Consider the following 20,241-nt stretch of genomic DNA (forward strand, 5'->3'; position numbering starts at 1 on the left):
CTTGGAGGAGGGTCGGGAGATGGTAGAAGAGGCCTTGGGTTTTCCTCCCTTCGAAGGAAACTTTGAAGGAGAAATATCCCGCTTAGACTTCTTCTGCTGTCGCCCAAACCTCTCCCACTGGGAGGAAGACCACTCCCTACACTCATTACACTGATTTTCACTATCACACCGTTGACCTCTGCATATAGGACAAAGGGTGTGAGGATCTGTCTCCACCACCGACATAAATGTTCCACGCGAGAGTACAAGGCAGGTGCGCATGGTAGCAGAAGTCAACTTCACAAACACACAATAGAAAAGAGAAAAAGTAAAAAAAAAAAAAAAAAGATTAATGGCTGTCCAAATAAGGCGCAGGATGAAGAACAGCAACGTATGTTCACCATCCGAGCCAAAAGCAAAGTGAGCTCAATCACAGGTGTGTGAGGGGGGGGGGGGGGGGGGGTAGCAAGCTACCCCCCCTACCCCCACTAATTAGCGGTGTGGGTAGTTACCCCTCCCTAAATTTTAATGGGTCGTCATTTCAGCTATGCCGAAAGTAATACCCCTAATAAATAGCGTGGTTTGTATTCCAGTTACGGAACAAAGACAGTTTCTGAATATGACCTTGAAAAAACTATCTTACTGTTAATTGAGTGCATTTTAACCAAGTTAGCAGAAAAGTGACCAAACCTAGAATTCATACATTCATTAGCAAAAGTATTCAACCTGGAGAAATTTCTAGACTTTTTTTTCATCGATCATTAATTTTGGGTGAAAATGTGCAGGCTAAATGAGGAATTTGGGAAATATGATATTTTAATTATAAAATAAATTTTTGAATATACTTACCCGGTGAATATATATAGCTGCAACTCTGTTGCTCGACACACAAAAAACAGTAAAAACTCGCCAGCGATCGCTATACAGGTTGCGGGTGTGCCCACCAGCGCCAACTGTCGGCCAGATACCATACTCGATGTAAACAAAGACTCAATTTCTTCTCATCCCACTGCGTCTCTATTGGGGAGGAAGGGAGGGTCATTTAATTTATATATTCACCGGGTAAGTATATTCAAAAATTTATTTTATAATTAAAATATCATTTTTAAATATTTAACTTAGCCGGTGAATATATATAGCTGATTCACACCCAGGGTGGTGGGTAGAGACCAGTTAAATATGTTTACATCGTATAAGCTAAGAGTTTTTATTTCATTTTGGAAGTTATCAATATAACAAAAACAAAATAAATAGGTACCTGGTAAGGAAGTCGACTTAGACGATTACTCTGCCTTGTAAGTCTGTCTTCCTTACAGAGCCCAGCGATCCTCTTAGGATGCTGACAGACTCCCAGGAGCTGAAGTATCAAGGGCTGCAACCCATACAACAGGACCTCATCAAACCCCTAATCTGGGCGCTCTCAAGAAATGACTTTGACCACCCGCCAAATCAACCAGGATGCGAAAGGCTTCTTAGCCTTCCGGACAACCCATAAAAAACAACATTAAAAACATTTCAAGAGACAGATTAAAAGGATATGGAATTAGGGAATTGTAGTGGTTGAGCCCTCACCCACTACTGCACTCGCTGCTACGAATGGTCCCAGTGTGTAGCAGTTCTCGTAAAGAGACTGGACATCTTTTAAGTAAAATGACGCGAACACTGACTTGCTTCTCCAATAGGTTGCGTCCATTATACTTTGCAGAGATCTATTTTGCTTAAAGGCCACGGAAGTTGCTACAGCTCTAACTTCGTGCGTCTTAACCTTAAGCAAAGCTCGGTCTTCCTCACTCAGATGTGAATGAGCTTCTCGTATTAACAATCTGATAAAGTATGACAAAGCATTCTTTGACATAGGCAAGGATGGTTTCTTAACTGAACACCATAAAGCTTCAGATTGGCCTCGTAAAGGTTTAGTACGATTTAAATAGAACTTAAGAGCTCTAACAGGGCATAAGACTCTTTCTAGTTCATTGCCTACGATCTCCGATAAGCTGGGAATATCGAAAGATTTAGGCCAAGGCCGAGAAGGTACCTCATTTTTGGCTAGAAAACCAAGTTGCAGCGAACAAGTAGCTTTTTCCGACGAAAATCCGATGTTCTTGCTGAAGGCATGAATCTCACCGACTCTTTTAGCCGAGGCTAAGCATACCAGGAAAAGAGTCTTAAGAGTGAGATCCTTCAGGGAGGCTGACTGTAAAGGCTCAAACCTGTCTGACATGAGGAATCTTAGTACCACGTCTAAATTCCACCCAGGAGTAGCCAAACGACGCTCCTTAGTGGTCTCAAAAGACTTAAGGAGGTCTTGCAGATCTTTATTGTTGGAAAGATCTAAGCCTCTATGCCGGAAGACCGATGCCAACATGCTTCTGTAGCCCTTGATAGTGGGAGCTGAAAGGGATCGTCCTTTTCTCAGGTATAAGAGAAAATCAGCTATTTGGGCTACAGAGGTACTGGTCGAGGATACAGAAACTGACTTGCACCAGTCTCGGAAGACTTCCCACTTCGATTGGTAGACTCTAATGGTAGACGCTCTCCTTGCTCTAGCAATCGCACTGGCTGCCTCCTTCGAAAAGCCTCTAGCTCTCGAGAGTCTCTCGATAGTCTGAAGGCAGTCAGACGAAGAGCGTGGAGGCTTTGGTGTACCTTCTTTACGTGTGGCTGACGTAGAAGGTCTACTCTTAGAGGCAGACTTCTGGGAACGTCTACTAACCATCGAAGTACCTCGGTGAACCATTCTCTCGCGGGCCAGAGGGGAGCAACTAACGTCAACCTTGTCCCTTCGTGAGAGGCGAACTTCTGCAGTACCTTGTTGACAATCTTGAACGGAGGGAATGCGTAGAGATCCAGATGTGACCAATCTAGGAGGAAGGCATCTATATGTATTGCTGCTGGGTCCGGGACTGGAGAGCAATAGATTGGAAGCCTCTTGGTCAGCGAGGTTGCAAAGAGATCTATGGTTGGTTGACCCCAAGTGGCCCAAAGTCTCTTGCACACATCCTTGTGGAGGGTCCATTCGGTTGGAATTACTTGCCCTTTCCGACTGAGACAATCTGCTATGACGTTCAAGTCACCCTGGATGAACCTCGTAACTAGGGAGATGTCTCGATCTTTTGACCAGATGAGCAGGTCCCTTGCGATCTCGTACAACGTCAGTGAGTGGGTACCTCCTTGTTTGGAGATGTACGCCAAGGCCGTGGTGTTGTCCGAGTTTACTTCCACCACTTTGCCTCGAAGGAGATACTCAAAGCTTTTCAAGGCCAGATGAACTGCCAACAGCTCCTTGCAGTTGATATGCATGCTCCTCTGACTCGAGTTCCACAGACCTGAGCATTCCCGACCGTCCAGCGTCGCGCCCCAGCCCAAGTCCGATGCGTCCGAGAAGAGAACGTGGTTGGGTATCTGAACAGCCAGGGGAAGACCCTCTCTTAGGTTGATATTGTCCTTCCACCAAGTCAGACAAGACTTCATCTTTCCGGAAATCAGGATCGAGACCGCCTCTAGCGTCTTGTCCTTTTTCCAGTGGAAAGCCAGATGGAATTGAAGAGGACGGAGGTGTAGTCTTCCTAGTGATACAAATTGCTCCAGGGATGACAGCGTCCCTACCAGACTCATCCACAGCCTGACTGAGCAGCGTTCTTTCTTCAGCATCTTCTGGATGGAAAACAGGGCTTGATCTATTCTGGGGGCCGACGGAAAAGCCTGAAAAGCTTGACTGTGAATCTCCATCCCTAAATACAGAATAGTTTCGGATGGGACCAGCTGCGACTTTTCCAAATTGACTAGGAGTCCCAATTCCTTGGTCAGATCTAGAGTCCACTTGAGATCCTTCAGACAGCGACGACTGGAAGAGGCTCTGAGAAGCCAGTCGTCCAAATAAAGGGAGGCTCGGATGTCCGATAAGTGGAGGAATTTGGCCACATTCCTGATCAGCCTCATAAATACGAGAGGAGCTGTGCTTAGGCCAAAGCACAGGGCCCGAAACTGGTAAACCACATCTTCGAAGACGAATCTCAGAAAAGGTTGGGAGTCTGAGTGAATGGGGATGTGGAAGTAGGCGTCCCTTAGGTCTAGCGAGACCATCCAGTCTTCCTTTCTGACCGCTGCTAAGACTGACTTTGTGGTCTCCATGGAAAACTTCGTCTTTGTGACAAAGACATTCAGAGCACTGACGTCTAGCACCGGTCTCCACCCTCCTGTCTTCTTTGATACTAGGAAGAGACGGTTGTAAAACCCCGGTGATTGAAGGTCCGAGACTTTGACCACCGCTCCCTTCTCTAGCAAAAGAGACACTTCCAGTTTCAGGGCTTGTCTCTTTTCTACCTCTCTGTACCTGGGAGAGAGATCGATGGGGGACGTCGCTAGAGGGGGTTTGCGTACAAAAGGGATCTTGTACCCCTCTCTGAGTAACTTCACAGATTGTTGATCTGCGCCTCTCTTCTCCCAGGCTTGCCAGAAGTTCTTGAGTCTGGCTCCTACTGCTGTCTGAAGTTGCGGGCAGTCAGACTGTGCCCTTAGAGGACTTGGATCCTTTCCTCTTCCCTCGCTTCCCTTCGGCACGAGCACCTCCTCTGCTGGAGGCTCTGCCACGAAAGGGCGGAATAAAGCGAGACGCTGGAGTGTCTAACCTCGGTCTAGCAGACAATGTAGGCAAAGGGGGAGCTTTGCGAGCCGAGGACGCAACTAGATCGTGGGTGTCCTTCTGAACTTTGGCATGGCGTCACTCCAGCAGACAGGAAGGAACATAGAGACTCTCGCTTCTTCAGGACTCCGGACGTGAATGAGGCGGCTAGCTCGTTGGACCCATCACGGACGGCCTTGTCCATGCAGGACATAATGAGCAAGGAAACATCCTTATCTGCAGAAGAGATTTTCCTGCTCAGGGCTCCTAGGCACCAGTCTAGGAAGTTAAAGACTTCGAAAGCCCTAAAAATACCTTTAAGAAGGTGGTCCAGGTCCGATGGTGACCAACAAATCTTCGAGCGTCTCATGGCAAGGCGGCGGGGAGAGTCTACAAGACTTGAGAAGTCGCCCTGGGCAGAGGCAGGAACACCCAAGCCGAGAACTTCTCCCGTGGCATACCAGACGCTCGATCTAGACGAGAGTTTAGATGGGGGAAAGGCAAATGCTGTCTTTCCTAAACTCTTCTTAGTCTCTAACCAATCTCCCAACAGCCGCAAAGCTCTCTTGGATGAACGAGAGAGAACGAGTCTAGTAAAGGCAGGTGTGGTAGCAGGCACGCCTAACACAAACTCTGACGGCGGCGAACGAGGAGCCACAGAAACAAAGTGGTCAGGGAACAACTCCTTAAATACAGCCATGACTTTTCTAAAGTCCAATGATGGTTGAGTTGCCTTAGGTTCGTCAAGTTCTGAAGGTTGATCCTCTTGTGGTTCAGCAACGTCCTCATCTGATAGTTCCTCATCCGAAAACTGATGAGGAAACGGCAACGGAGTGGGCAACGTTTGGCTCGCTGAGTCCGGTCGCACTGGTGCATGCGTGACGGATCCGGACGCAACGTCATGGAACTGCTGCACAGTCTGTGAACTGTCAACAACCATGGGTGCACGAGGACGCACAGCGTCCACCCGAGACTGTTTAGACCGTCTGGGTTGTGCAGTCAACACCATACTGGGTTGCGGAGGTTGACGCACCGCGTCAAAACAAGTCACCTCTGATGGTTGTTGAACGTCCTGAACGTCAACAACCACCTCCGTGCGTCGCCTAACGTCAACGTGCGGCTGGCAAGCCACACTGGGTCGCATCGGTGGGGGTACAACCTCAACTGGTAGACGCGAGAAAGTTACCTCAGCGTCAACAGGACGCACAACAGACCGCTTGGATGGTTGTTGGCCAGAAGGTTCAGCAGCAACCTTCTCCGCATTGAAGTCCTCCATCAAGGACGCAAGCTTGGACTGCATGTCCTGTAGCAATACCCATTTAGGGTCTACGGCAGCAGGTGCGGCAACAGACGGGGTGAGCGACTGAGGCGGTACCGCTTTGCCTCTCTTAGGCGGCGAGCAGTCATCGGATGACGGCAACGAGTCTGAACTGACCCAGTGGCTACAACCGGGACGTTGGACTTGTCCTGAAGGGACCGACTTACGCTTCAAAGGTCGTGAGACCTTGGTCCAAAGTTTCTTACGAGAAACACCTTCGGACGACGAGGTAAAAACGGGCTCTCTCGTCTTACGTTGGTAGGGGCGATCTTGGGGAGATACGCCTGGTACCATAGAGGGAACGTCTGTTCGCTGATCAAGGCCTCTCGAACTCATGAGTCGTACGACATTGCTTCTCCCCTGGGCTTGGGAGCTTGCAAGAGGTCCCGGACTAGGAGGACGACAGGCACGAACAGACGAACCCTCAAGCGCAACACTGTTCACAACACTTTGAGAAACACTAGGCACTTTATCACTTCCCGCGGCACTTTGGCACTTTAGTTCCTTAACATCCGCCATGAGTTGATTGCGGTCACTTGCAAGGGACTCAACTCTCTCCCCCAAGGCATGGATAGCACGCATCATGTCAGCCATCGATGGTTCCTGAGTGCTAGGAGGGGGGTTAGGAACAACCACTACAGGGGAAGGATTAGGTTGAGGGGCATGAGGAGAGGAAAAATCTACCGACCTAGAAGAACTTCTCCTTACCCTATCTCTCTCTAGTCTGCGTGTATACTTCTCAAATTCGATAAAATCGAATTCCGAAAGGCCCACGCATTCCTCACACCGATCTTCCAATTGACAGGTTTTACCCCGACAATTGGAACAAACAGTGTGAGGGTCGAGAGAAGCCTTTGGAAGACGCCTATGACAGTCCCTAGCATTGCATTTTCTAAACTTGGGAACTTGTGAAAGGTCAGCCATTTTGAATTGGTCAAGGGAAAATTCCAAAAAAACGATCTAAGTCATCAACAATGAATCCGATACAAAAAAGAGTTCAAGGATTTATTTGAAGAAAAACCCTGTACTGCGAAAGCTCATAACCAAATTAAAGTACTTCACCAAAAATGATGGGAAAAACTCCAGGTTTCAACAGCGAGTAAAGTACGTCTTGTCGACACGTCGACAGAGAAGAAATTGAGTCTTTGTTTACATCGAGTATGGTATCTGGCCGACAGTTGGCGCTGGTGGGCACACCCGCAACCTGTATAGCGATCGCTGGCGAGTTTTTACTGTTTTTTGTCTGTCGAGCAACAGAGTTGCAGCTATATATATTCACCGGCTAAGTTAAATATTTAAAAATTACTTCTTTACCAAAATTTGATTAAGAACATTTGGCAACACTGCTTTCATGTAAACAGCACTTGAAACGCCAAACGTAGTTGTGGTGGCAACTACAACTGCTTTAATGGTTTCCTATATACAAGGTCTATAGAATACATATGGATATGTCATAAAAATTGGGATAACAGGCATGCAGATTATTAATAACAACTTGAACATTTCATAATATGAAAAATTTTCTGTGCCAGAGTCACTGACTAGGAATTACTGCTAAGATACCTGGTAAAATCCTCAATTATTTTCCAAAAACTCTTATGACACGGGAAATACGGGACTTTGATTTCCGTCGCAAAGAAATAGCGAGATAAACACTAATACTGTATATTCTCTGGCAATGGGGGCCACCCAGTGGGAACGGGTTTATTTGGAGGGAAAAATTTACTGGGGGAATGGATAAATAATGGTATAACTAAAATTTTCATCTCTATACATTAATCTCTGAGATGCATAATAAATTCATGAAAGATTAAACAAATTATCAACATCATAGGATCTTAAAATAGTTTTCTTTTTCATTTGTTTGCTGACATTCTACGATTCGCACATTCGCCCCTCTTTATTTGTATGACCTGGGTAGGGAGGTTATGGGCACTTGGTCCTCGGTTAGGTCAGTGACCTGATAAGGGGAGTCCAAGGGAGCTAAGCCCACAGCTACGTCTGTGACCTGGGAACTACTAGGTTAGGTTAGGTGGGGGGGGTGTTAGATTATGAACCCCTTTGGATGTACTGCTATACTTATATAACTCTGGACGAGGCAACATTTTCTAAACAAAAAAAAATTTTCTCAATAATAAGTATTGCATTCATTTGGATTTTACCTTTATTTCAGTAGTAAATAATTAAATCTTTTCTCCGTTTTCCCATCCAAAACCACTGGTTCTAACCTGTGACCATTGAGAAAGGGGGGGGAGGTTTAATTGCGACGGAATAAAGGTAAAATCCGTTGAAAACACACCATTTCCTATAGGAAAAATGACAAATTCGTAGATAATTTGTATTTTTCCTAACTATACAAACCTTAGCTATTTAATAAGCGTATTGCTTTCAGCGTAGCTGAAATGACGAGCCATTAGAATTTTAACGAGGGTTTACTACTCCATCGCTAGTTAGCGGGGGTAGGGGAGGGTAGCTTACAAACCCCCCACCTCCCCCTCACACACACCTGTGCTTGAGCTCACTTTGCTTGGAGGTAGGACATCAAGGGGGATAGGGCTGGCGGGCAAGTTTGATTAAATAGCCAAGGTTTGTATAGTTAGGAAAATTAGAAATTATCTACGAATGTCATTTGTTCCGTAACTGACATACAAACCACGCTATTTAATAGGGGTGACTCACCCATTAGGAAGGGTGGACGTCCAAGCCAGTACTGTACTGGTTTTTTTTGGCTTTGCCCAGGGGCTCATTATTTGAGTGTGTCAGCACTCAAAAATAAGGAGTCCCTGCACCCCGCAGAAACTTTGCTACACAAGGACTGTGGCCTACGCAAGCTGTGTGTGTGAAGGTATAAAGAAGTGTGACTCGTCCTAGGAAGTTGACCTGAAGTTCTTTAGATGGAAACTTTAGGCTAGGACTCTCCAAATACCACCTCGTCAGGGTATGGGGACGTGACAGTATTAGCTTAATACTAGGAACACAAGGAAACATGGTTTACCTGCAGTGGTTTGAGGTCAGCTATGCAGAGAACCCAGGAGGCTGCTTTCCCCAAGGGAGGGGAAGATGAAGAAAAGAATAAGGGCCAAACTTTTTCATTCATGCAGACTAAAACCGGGTAACAATGCCCTCAACCTTCTGCTACTTGTCCAATAAGGAGCTTGAGGTTTAAACCAGCTGTTGTGCAGCCACCACAGGGCCGATAGAGTATGTATCGGGCCTCCTGTGGGTCACGTCTTGTAGGTGGTGGGCTGTGAAGGTCGTCTGACGCTTCCACACCCTAGCTTGAAGAACCTGCGTCACTGAGAAATTCTTTTTGAAGGCCAGGGACGTAGCTATGCCCCTGACGTCATGTGCTCTAGGGCGACGTGACGGAGGGGGGTCTGGATTCAGGTACAGATGAATCACCCTACGAATCCATGCCGAGATGGTGTTCTTGGTGACCCTCCTCTTAGTCCTCCTTGTACTAACAAATAACACTGGCACCTGAGGACGGACTGCAGCCGTTATTTTGAGATATAGCCTCAAACTCCTTACTGGTCTGCTACTCCCGGATTCTGAGTCTAATCAATAAACACGGGGACGAATCTGAACGTTACCTCCCCCCATCCCCTTGAATGGGCGATGTCATACGAGAGACCATGAAGTTCACTAACAGGCTTGGCCGAAGCCAAAGCTAGTAGGAACACCGTCTTCCAAGATAGGTGGCGGTCTGAAGCCTGGCGTAATGGTTCATAGGGAGGTCTCTTCAGAAACCTGAGAACTCGAACCACGTTCCATGGAGGTGGTCTCACTTCCGACTGAGGGCAGGTAAGTTCATAACTTCGTATGAGTAGGGAAAGTTCCAACGAAGAAGAAATGTCCAATTCTTTGAGCCTAAAGGCTAGACTTAAGGCTGAGGGATAGCCTTTCACCGCCGAGACTGAAAGGCGCATTTCTTCCCGCAAATACACGAGGAACTCCGCTATTGTTGGAATAGTGGCATTGAGTGGAGAGATACCCCTTCCACGACACCAACCACAAAAGACTTTCCACTTTGCCTGGTAGACAACTGCGGATGACTTTCGCAGATGTCCAGACATCCTGATCACAACTTGCTGCGAAAATACTCTCTCAGCGAGATGCTGGATAGTCTCCAGGCATGAAGTCGTAGCGAAGCTACGGCTTTGTGGAAGATGTTGGCATGTGGTTGTCTAAGTATATTGTGTCGTGGAGGGAGTTCTCTCGGTAGTTCCGTTAGGAGTTGCAGAAGGTTCGAAAACCATAGCGGAGCTATGAGGGTCATTGAAAGATTGACCGATATTCTGGTCTTGTTGAGCACCCTCATCATCAGACAGAACAGGGGAAAGGCGTAAACGTCGATGTTGTCCCACCCTTGTTGGAAGGCATCTTGCCAAAGCGCCTTGAGATCCGGGACTGGGGAGCAGTACAGCGGAAGCTTGAAGATCAGAGCTGTTGCGAACAGATCCACAGTCAGGGAACCCCACAAAGTCAGGACTTTGTTGGCTACTAGATGATCCAAAGACCACTCGGTACTCACTATCTGAGACGCTCTGCTCAGACTGTCGGCGAGCACATTCCTCTTGCCTGGAATGAAACATGCCGATAGTGGAATCCAGTGACTTCGGTCCATCTCAGTATCTCTACTGCAAGATGGGATAGCTGCTTGGAAAAGGTGCCTCCTTGTTTGTTGATGTAAGCCACTACTGTGGTGTTGTCGCTCATCACCACCCCAGAGTGACCCGACAGGTATTGTTGGAACTGTTGAAGGGCCAAAAAGACAGCCTTCATCTCTAGAAGGTTTATATGGAGGCACTTTTCTGATTCTGACCACAGGCCTGAGGTCGTGTGGTGCAGTACGTAGGCCCCCCCACCCTTTCTTTGAGGCGTCCGAAAACAACATCAAATCCGGGGGGAGGACGAGAAGATCCCCTCCTCTTCGTAGGTTCTCGTCTGTCACCCACCACTGGAGATCCGTCCGTTCCGCAGGTCCCATAGGGATCATGACGTCCGGGGAATCGTAGCCTTGATTCCACCGGGACTTGAGTCGCCACTGGAGGGATCTCATCCTGAGGCGACCGTTGGGAATTAGACAAGCCAAAGATGAGAGGTGACCGAGGAGACATAACCACGATTGGGCTGGAAGTTCTTCTCGTCTGAGAAAGGGGCTTGCGACCCTCCTCAGTCTTGCTATCCTGTCGTCTGATGGAAAGGCTTTGTGGAGATTGGTGTCTATAATCATGTCTAGGTATACCCGTCTTTGAGTGGGAAGCAGAAAGGACTTCTCGAGATTTACCATGATCCCCAGATCCTAGCAAAGTCCCAGAAGTTTGTCTCGGTGTTGAAGAAGGGATGACACCGAGCCTGCTAGGATCAGCCAGTCGTCTAGATATCGGAGGAGACGGATGCCGATCCTGTGTGCGCACGAAGATATTAGGGTGAACACTGGTGAAAACCTGTGGTGCTGTGGAGAGACCGAAACACAGCACCTTTAACTGGTACACCTTGTTGTCTAGGCTGAATCTTAAGTACTTCCTTGAAGACGGATGGACTGGGATCTGGAAGTACGCGTCCTTCAGATCCAGTGTACACATGAAGTCCTGCGGTCTCACTGCTAGTCTGACTGTGTCTGCGGTCTCCATGCTGAACGGAGTTTGTTTGACAAACTTGTTAAGAGCCGAGAGGTCGATGACCGGTCTCCAGCCTCCAGATGCCTTCTTTACAAGAAAGAGTCAACTGAAGAAGCCTGAGGATCCGTCGAGGACCTCTTGGAGAGCGCCCTTCTTCAACATTGTCTGGACTTCTGCCCGAAGGGCTTGTCCCCTTGCTGATCCCATAGCAAGGGAGCTGAATGACACTGGATTCGTCGTCAGGGGAGGTAGAGATGATGTGAACGGGACACGATATCCCTGACTGATTACGGAAATCGTCCAGGAATCGGCCCCGAGTTGCTGCCACCTGTCTGCGCAACTTTGTAGGCATCCCCCCACTGGTGGAAATGCAGGGGGACTGCCAATCCTAGCGTTTGCGGCCTCGGCTGCTCCCTCTAGGATTTTTACCTCCCCTGGAGAACTTTTTGCCTTTTCTGTCCTTGACAGGAAAGGGCTTAGACACCACAGTCTTCGCTGCCATTGTCGGTTTCTAGTCTTGGTAGGACGGGACTGCTGGGGTGCTGGAAGCTTATAGGGCTTGGATGTCAAAGCCCTATGCAGGAGGGAGTCTTGGTGGGACTTCCTCCACCTCTCAGCAGCATGTTCCACGTCTTTAGGCTCAAACAGAATCGTTCCTTCCAAGGAAGAATGCCTGAACCTATTTATCTCGGTGCTAGGGACCTTCTGATGGAACCTCTCAGCCACCGCATCCCGACGTTTCAGGATGGTGTTCGCTCACAAGTTCGAGACTTGGTGGGCCAGAAACTCGATCGTGCGAGTGCCTGAGAGGAGGAACGTCTCCATAGCTTTCCTGGTACGTTCTTAGGAGAAATCCTCAGAGCGTATCAGGATACCTAAGGTCCCTAACCAGATATCCAGCCAAGAAGTGGCTTGCATAGCACACTTCGCAACCTTCTCCTGATTAAGGATCTCAGTTGCCGAGAATGAGACCTGCCGGTTGGAGTCTCTCAAGAGGGACTCCCCTGGTAAGCTCTTCCAAGGAATGGTGAAGAGGAAGAGCAAAACAAGGCTCCTCCAAGATTTCGAAGTACCTCCTCTGCTGTACGCGAGGAGGTGGGAGAAGCTTGTTGCCGGCACTGGAGCGGTTGGAGGAGGCTAACTCAAGAGAGCTGGACCGCGATCTTGTCCCTGGTACTCTTAACCCCGAGACCAGGGCAGAGCCACACTGGCCTTAGAAGGTTTTTGAGTTCCAAATACTCGGTCCAAGACCGTGTCTTTGCCCTCTCGAGGGGGGATCTCTGGGTCGGCAAACCCATTGAGAGTCCTCATAAGAGTCAGAACCTGCCAAAATGCATGCTCTGACTCTTGTAGTGCTCCTCCGGATGTCGGACTTGCAGCGAAGTCTCCTGTCCCCAAAGGCTCTTCTTGGGGAGAATCGCGGACGTTCTCCGAATGACTAGCTGGCTCCGTCCTAAGTCTCGTCGAGGATTTTGGCACGTCTTCGAGTCCTTCGACTCCTTCCTGGGAAGGATGCAGGACTCTAACAAAGACGGAGACAAGTTCTTCTCCGCCCCTACCCTGGAAGACTTTTCAACGCGAGGTGGGGTTTCCCTCATTGGTGCGATGGGGGAATGTCTCACCTCACGTGACTCCCCTGAGGACGGAAAATCCTTGTCCGACAGGGAGGGAGAAAAAGTCTGGGGGGGGGGAGAGGGAACCTACCTCGAGGGTTTACGAGGAGACAGCTTAGCTCTTGGAGAAGTCACCGCGTCTGAAACTCCTCTTTTTCTCTTCAGAGGCGTAGATGCAGCCAAGGATCTGTGGCCTAACTCAGAGAGCACAGGTTTGAAAGCCTGTGTAACCGCTCTGATTAGTGCTCCGAATCATGGCTGTTGACTGACAACTGCGCTGTCAGACACTCCCTCTGGAGGGACAGGAATCGACAGATCCCTGGGAGGAGTTTCCATAGGGGGGTTCGCCTGAAAAAAAGAAAACGTGTTCCTGGACCTTTCTGGATGCTTCCCTTCCACCGCCGTGCGCGCTGTTCTGCGCTTGCGGGGAGGGGAATGTGGCGATGGCGACCTTGCCGTGCGTTGTCCTGCAACCTTGCCGTGCGTTGTCCTGCAACCTTGCCGTGCGTTGTCCTGCAACCTTGCCGTGCGTTGTCCTGCAACCTTGCCGTGCGTTGTCCTGCAACCTTGCCGTGCGTTGTCCTGCAACCTTGCCGTGCGTTGTCCTGCAACCTTGCCGTGCGTTGTCCTGCAACCTTGCCGTGCGTTGTCCTGCAGCCTCGCGCGAGGGAGGGTGTCGGCGCTCCGCCCTGGGCGGGGGAGCGTGTCGGCGCTCCGCCCTGGGCGGGGGAGCGTGTCGGCGCTCCGCCCTGGGCGGGGGAGCCTGTCGGCGCTCCGCCCTGGGCGGGGGAGCCTGTCGGTGCTCCGCCCTGGGCGGGGGAGCCTGTCGGCGCTCCGCCCTGGGCGGGGGAGCCTGTCGGCGCTCCGCCCTGGGCGGGGGAGCCTGTCGGCGCTCCGCCCTGGGCGGGGGAGCCTGTCGGCGCTCCGCCCTGGGCGGGGGAGCGTGTCGGCGCTCCGCCCTGGGCGGGGGAGCGTGTTGGCGCTCCGCGCGGGGGAGCGTGGTGGTGCTCGCGCGATTGGGGAACATCCGGGATCGCGCGCGGGGGACTGCTGATGCACATGCGGGTGTGCGCGGGCGATTGCGAGGGCGCACAGGCGAGTGATGGCGCGTAGGAGCGCGCGCGCGCGGGAGACTGTGGGACCACAGGAGAGTGTGTGGGAGGCTGATTGTGCGCTCGCGCGCGCGGGTGAATGTTCGCGTACTCGCGGGCGCACAGGATCAGGAGGTTGGACCCGTGGGCGTGCGGGCGAGAGTTCGCGCGCCCCAGAAGATGACGTAGGGCGCGTACGCGCAGGAGAGATATCCCTTGCGGGCGGGCGCGCATCTTGCGGGCGCGCGGCATGATGGCGGTGCATAACTGCTGGAGAGGATGGGCGCGAACGCGCGCGCGTATGCTCGTGGGCGCGAGCAGGTGAACGCGCGCGATTGCGCGATGGCGAGGGATGGCGCACTGGAGACAGCAGGTGGCGCGTTGGCGAGCGCTGCTGTGTAGGCAAAGTCCTTGACTTCTCTACAGCTCCCAGATCCGAAGATCGTGGGCGCGTAGGAGAGATAGATGCACGTGGGCGCTGGTGGGCGGGAGAGCGTTGGCCTGTAGGAGATCGCTGGCATGTTGGAGCGCGCTGGCGCGCAGGAGAGCACTGGCGCATTGGCGAGCGCTGACGCGTAGGAGAGTGCTGGCGCGTTGGTGAGCGCTGACGCGTAGGAGAGTGCTGGCGCGCAGGGGGTTACTAGCGCGCATGCTGGCGTGCAGGGGGTTACTAGCGCGCATGCTGGCGTGCAGGGGGTTACTAGCGCGCAAGAGGTTGATGGCGCGCAGGTGAGCGCTGGTGCGCAGGTGAGCACTGGCGCGCTACCTCAGGCAAAGCCTTGCGCACAGGAGAACATTGGCGCGCATGACCATCATGGCGCGTAAGGGACGTATGCGCGTACGCCCTTGTTGCCCCGTAATAGGGATCGGTGCCTCCTGACTAGCATGATAGTCAGGATTCGTTGGCGCATAAAGCGCATCAGCTGCCAGGAACGACGACGACAGGTCAGCCGGTCTATCGGGTGGAAGGTCCGCGAGCCCTTCGAAAGGACGACCTTCCACCGAAGGGGATCGCGAACGATCCGTTGAGAGGTCCAGGACCATAGCAGGATGAGCGCTGACGAGACTCCTCTGCAGCGGACTGCAGCGACGATGATGAACCGAAGAGACGCCTCCTCACCGATTTATAAGGTGAAGGAAGGCCTCTCCCGCAAAAAGGAAGGCGAGCCTTGCGACGGATGCGTCCTCTGGGGGCCGTCGGATCAGCAAGCTGACCTTCTGCAGTCCTCCGAAGAGGAGTCTCTGTAAATGAACTCCCCCGAGGGGGAGAATCACCGGCAGGAGAGACTGTTGGACTTAGTTTCTCCCTCGAAGGTTGTGCAGGAACGGGAGAAACTAAGCCTTCAGCTACTGCGGGATGAGAAGAGGCCGAGGTATTAAGAGATACCGCATTGGATACCTCTGACACCACAACGTCGACAATTGACAGAGGATCAACCTCTGCCAAAGTCGGCGATTGCTTGACAGCGGCACCCTATCGGACGATGTCAAGTAGAGCTTCCTTGGAGGGCGAACCCTCGAGCCCCAAGGAAGACCAAAGCTGAAACAAATTAGTTAGTGATATATCCTCCCCCGGGGGGAGAGGTGGAGCTGCCTCGCTTGGGGAGGCAACGCCATCTCTCGAACCCCGAGTTTGGGAACAGAACCACGGTCTACGCTACAACTCGCTGGTCTCTCGAAAGAGACCGATCGAGTGGGAGCTTCGGAGGAGGTTTGGGCAACGGAAGAAGAGTCCTTGGGATTTTCTCCTTTCAAAGAAACCTTCGAAGGAGAAATATCACGCCTGGACTTCTTTCGTGGCCGAGAAAACCTCTCCCACTGGGAGGTAGACCACTCCCTACACTCACCACATTTATTACCACTATCACACCGTCGGCCTCTACAGTAAGGGCAAAGGGTGTGAAGGTCCGTCTCAACCGCAGACATGAATGTTCCGCAGGGGCGGTCGGGTAATCCAGGACAGGTGCGCATAATCGCAGAGGCCAACTTCACACTCAAACCTGTCAAAGAAAAAGCAGAAAAACATTAATGGCTGCCAAGAGAGAGGCGAGGATGAGAGAGGACATGTCCGTCTACCATCCGAGCCGAGAGCAAAGTGAGCTCAAGCACAGGTGTGTGAGAGGGGGGGTAGCAAGCTACCCTCCCCTACCCCCTAACTAGCGATGAGGTAGTAAACCCTCGTTAAAATTCTAATGGCTCGTCATTTCAGCTACGCCGAAAGTAATACCCCTATTAAATAGCGTGGTTTGTATGTCAGTTACGGAACAAACTTATTTTCCTATAACAAAATGTTGTCCCAACCGGAACTATAATTTTACCCATCTCTCCATGGAAGATGGGCCCCCATTCCTCCAAGAGTATTAACATTTTCAAAATTCTTAAAAATGAAAAAAAAGGGTTAATATATGATATTCTAATTTCTAGCGAAACTGGAATTCGCTATAAAAAATAGACGAGTGGTGGCTAGTTTGGTATTTTTCTCTATTTGTTTAATTGGGGCTGGGGCATAATAACTTACATATCAGTCTATTAAAATGTGAAGTATGTTTTTCACTCTAAGTACATTGTTTACATCTGAGAGACTGGAGGGGACTTAGTGCACATGCATTTATTCCCATGGGTTATGGAGCTTTCTGTGCATTTACAATGACGTATATGTCAGGTGGATTTTTAAACCAATTAACAGCTTACAAGTACTTCTTTAAAAGTACCCAGATGTTATTCTACAATAGCCATTTTTTTTCCCACCTTCGCCTTCAGTTTTAAGTTGGCTATCATCTCCTAAAGACGTCTCCTACAGTAAACTTGAGGGAAGCACATCAATCTATTTCAAAATTGTGTAATTTCATTTCTGTCAGCAATTGATTATGATAGAAATGGTCTCCGTTCAGTGTAAAGCTATTGTTACTAGTGTGAAATTAAAAAAATAACAGCGAAACAAGGCCTCTAATGTCCGATTCTGACTTAATTTTCAGAGGAAGGCTAGAACATTTTCAACTACAAAACTATTGTAAAGATTGCCAAGGAAAAAAAGGTGATGATATCAATCATAACATAAGGAATTATTTGTGATTTACTTTTTCATAATGGAAAGATTTATTTGATTTACTTTAACAAAATCTAGTGATTTATTTGATTTACTTTTAGTTTGTGACCTGGGAAGGTGGGGGTTCCGGCTAGCAGTTGTGACCTGGGAAGGTTTGTACCTTGGAAGGGGGGTCCGGGGGGCTTGGCCCCCGACTAGGGGTTGTGACTTAGGAAGGGGGTCTGGGGGGGCTTGACCCCCAGCTAGGGGTTGTGACCTGGGAACTACTAGGTTAGGTTAGGTTGGTTTGTTAGGTTCTGTACCCTTTTACAAACCTCAAAAGTTAAATAATCATGTTTTGGTCTATTTCCAGCAATTTACTTGAACAATAATATCCAATATTGTTTTCCTACTGGTTATCGTGGGCTTATTTTACATCTCTGACCATTATTATTGCTGCAAATCGCTCGTTTATGACATTTCCCCTCCCAAAAAAGCCCCGGTTTCACAGTGAGGTCCCCCATAATTGTCTTTAAATAAGGGGGTCCAAAAACTCATGAACGGGTGGTTTTCCCCAATAACCATAGTCAGAAATGCATAAAACACAAGAGAACGAGTAGGAAAAATATATGGTTCACGTATTTGGCTAGAAATTAAAGTATCATATATATACCAAAGAAAGTCCTTACACTTGCTAAATTGTAAACTTGACCATTGCCATTATAGATTAATAGGCTTGTTATTTAAAATAACTTCCTGTAGCTTCTTTTTTTTGTCTGTTTAAATACAATGAAGGTTGACGTTATGGTTATTTTAGCATAAAAAGATAACAGTAGCCTAGCTATGGCCATTTTCTAGGCTTTGGGATACTTACCTTTATCGATACTAGCATTATGAATTTACTCATGTCATCAGGATGAACAGATTTTGAAAACTGAAATAGGGACACCTAAATTGGCGAGGTAGTTGAACAATATAGAGACAACTTACGTGAGGACACGAATTTATGCAGGAAAGGACGCAGAATCGCAGACGCAGAGTGAAGTCCGGCCTCAAGGATCAACTGAATCCTGGACAGAGTAAGGGTTATTCACAGTCACAGTCTGTGAGTACTGAGTAACTGTGGCGCCGTCTGGCGGGGCCCGGCCCATCACCACATGGAACCCAAAGTGGAACCAAATACTATATACTAAAGGAAGATAGGAAGGCTCAAAATAGAATGTTAATACGCTAGTTGGCAACTCCAAAGTGAACAAAATAGTTGATCGCTCCGATTTCAGATGGCGTTGTAGGTATACATCGTTTGTCGTCTGTTTGTTTATATTCAGAATTTGACAGTTGACTCAAACGAAATCATGGCGCCGACAGTAAAGAAGTCACACAAGTGTGTTGTGTGCCATAAACAAAAAGAAACCGATCCTCATTTGGTATTTCACAGGTTCCCTAAGGACAAAGAACGGTGAGTACAAACAGTATAATACATGCAGTATGTGCTGCTAATGAGTAAGCCCCACTGATATTGGATATAAGATTAAGGCAAGGCATCCACAGTAAATCTCTTTTATTTTTCATTTTTTGTTGGCTTGTATGCTACCCTATTTCTATTTCCAACCCCCTTTTGATTATTTTTGTGTGTGATACAATTTTGTGTTATTTTGATCCTTTTGAATGTACATTTATACATTTATTAGTTTATAATACTAAACTATACATGAGTGCATCATGCTTTTCATTTCAATAAAAAATATAATACAATTGTGTTTTTATACACCCAATATCTCTCCATCTTACAGTGGCCTACAAACTTTAATTAAATGTATGCCAACACATAAGCATTTGTGGCTAAGTTTAACAAATCAGATATACAGTATGTTTTGATTTATTCGAATGTGGTATTGTATAGAACATTTAAAAATGGTTGTAATATACTGTACAATACTTAAATTTGCAAGAAAATTAACTAAATCATAAGAGATATAGCTATTGAATTTCTGAAAAATAGACTGAGAAACATAATTTGCAATTTAGTTACCTAAAATTTAAGAATATCATGAATATATGAGTAAAATATACTGACATAGTAATGCAAATTATGAACAAATATGTCGCAAAATTTACAATCGAATTCCATCCTACATACCCGTAAGCATTACCTCTCTGAATGTTTGGCTGCTCGCTCAACAGATGGAGCCATTCGTTTTGCATGGGAGTATCTGGCATCTTTTCATAGCACACTCATTTGTGTGTTAAAAGCCTGACCCTTCCTATCTTCCTTCAGTATATAGTCTTTGCATGGAACTTGGACTAAATTTCCCTGTTTGCAGGGTGCCAGGTTTTCTAAATGAGAAAAGGCCAACGTTTGATCAACAGCTTTAAAAGGCCAACCTAATAGTAGAAAAGGCCGAAATTATCGAAATATAGCATTAAAGGCTAACCAATTTCAAAAAGACAAAATTTAGGTGTCTAGCATGAATAAAGGTCAAATTTGGATTTTTTTAGCCCGAAAAAGGCCAACCTAGCGACCCTGATGTTTTGGTCTTCAAAAATACCCTTTCTCAAGAAAAATTCCCGTCTTGTGATATATACTGTATATATATATATATATATATATATATATATATATATATATATATATATATATATATATATATATGTGTGTGTGTGTGTGTATATATATATATATATATATATATATATATATATATATATATATATATATATATATATATATATATATATATATATATATATATATGTGTGTGTGTGTGTGTATATATATATATATATATATATATATATATATATATATATGTGTGTGTGTGTGTGTGTGTGTATATAAATTTATATATATGTATTTATATATATATATATATAGAGAGAGAGAGAGAGAGGGGAGGGGGGGGGGTTCAAACCCCAAGCTCTTATGGCAAAGACCATAGCAACAACATAAAGAGCCTAAGCCTAACCGAA

At 47.9% G+C, this 20,241-nt stretch overlaps 1 long non-coding RNA gene across 1 annotated transcript in view; it reads right to left on the reverse strand.

Moving 5' to 3' along the window:
• The window catches only part of LOC137657779 (uncharacterized), a 101,342-nt gene extending 82,891 nt beyond the window's left edge, over nt 1-18,451 (reverse strand). Inside the window, exon 1 of the long non-coding RNA XR_011047203.1 lies at nt 18,262-18,451. This is a non-coding gene — a long non-coding RNA (uncharacterized lncRNA). The remainder of the gene's footprint in view (nt 1-18,261) is intronic.
• Between the last annotated feature and the right edge of the window lie 1,790 nt (nt 18,452-20,241).

This window comes from Palaemon carinicauda, chromosome 18, assembly GCF_036898095.1.
Source record: "Palaemon carinicauda isolate YSFRI2023 chromosome 18, ASM3689809v2, whole genome shotgun sequence".
NCBI lineage: Eukaryota > Metazoa > Arthropoda > Malacostraca > Decapoda > Palaemonidae > Palaemon > Palaemon carinicauda.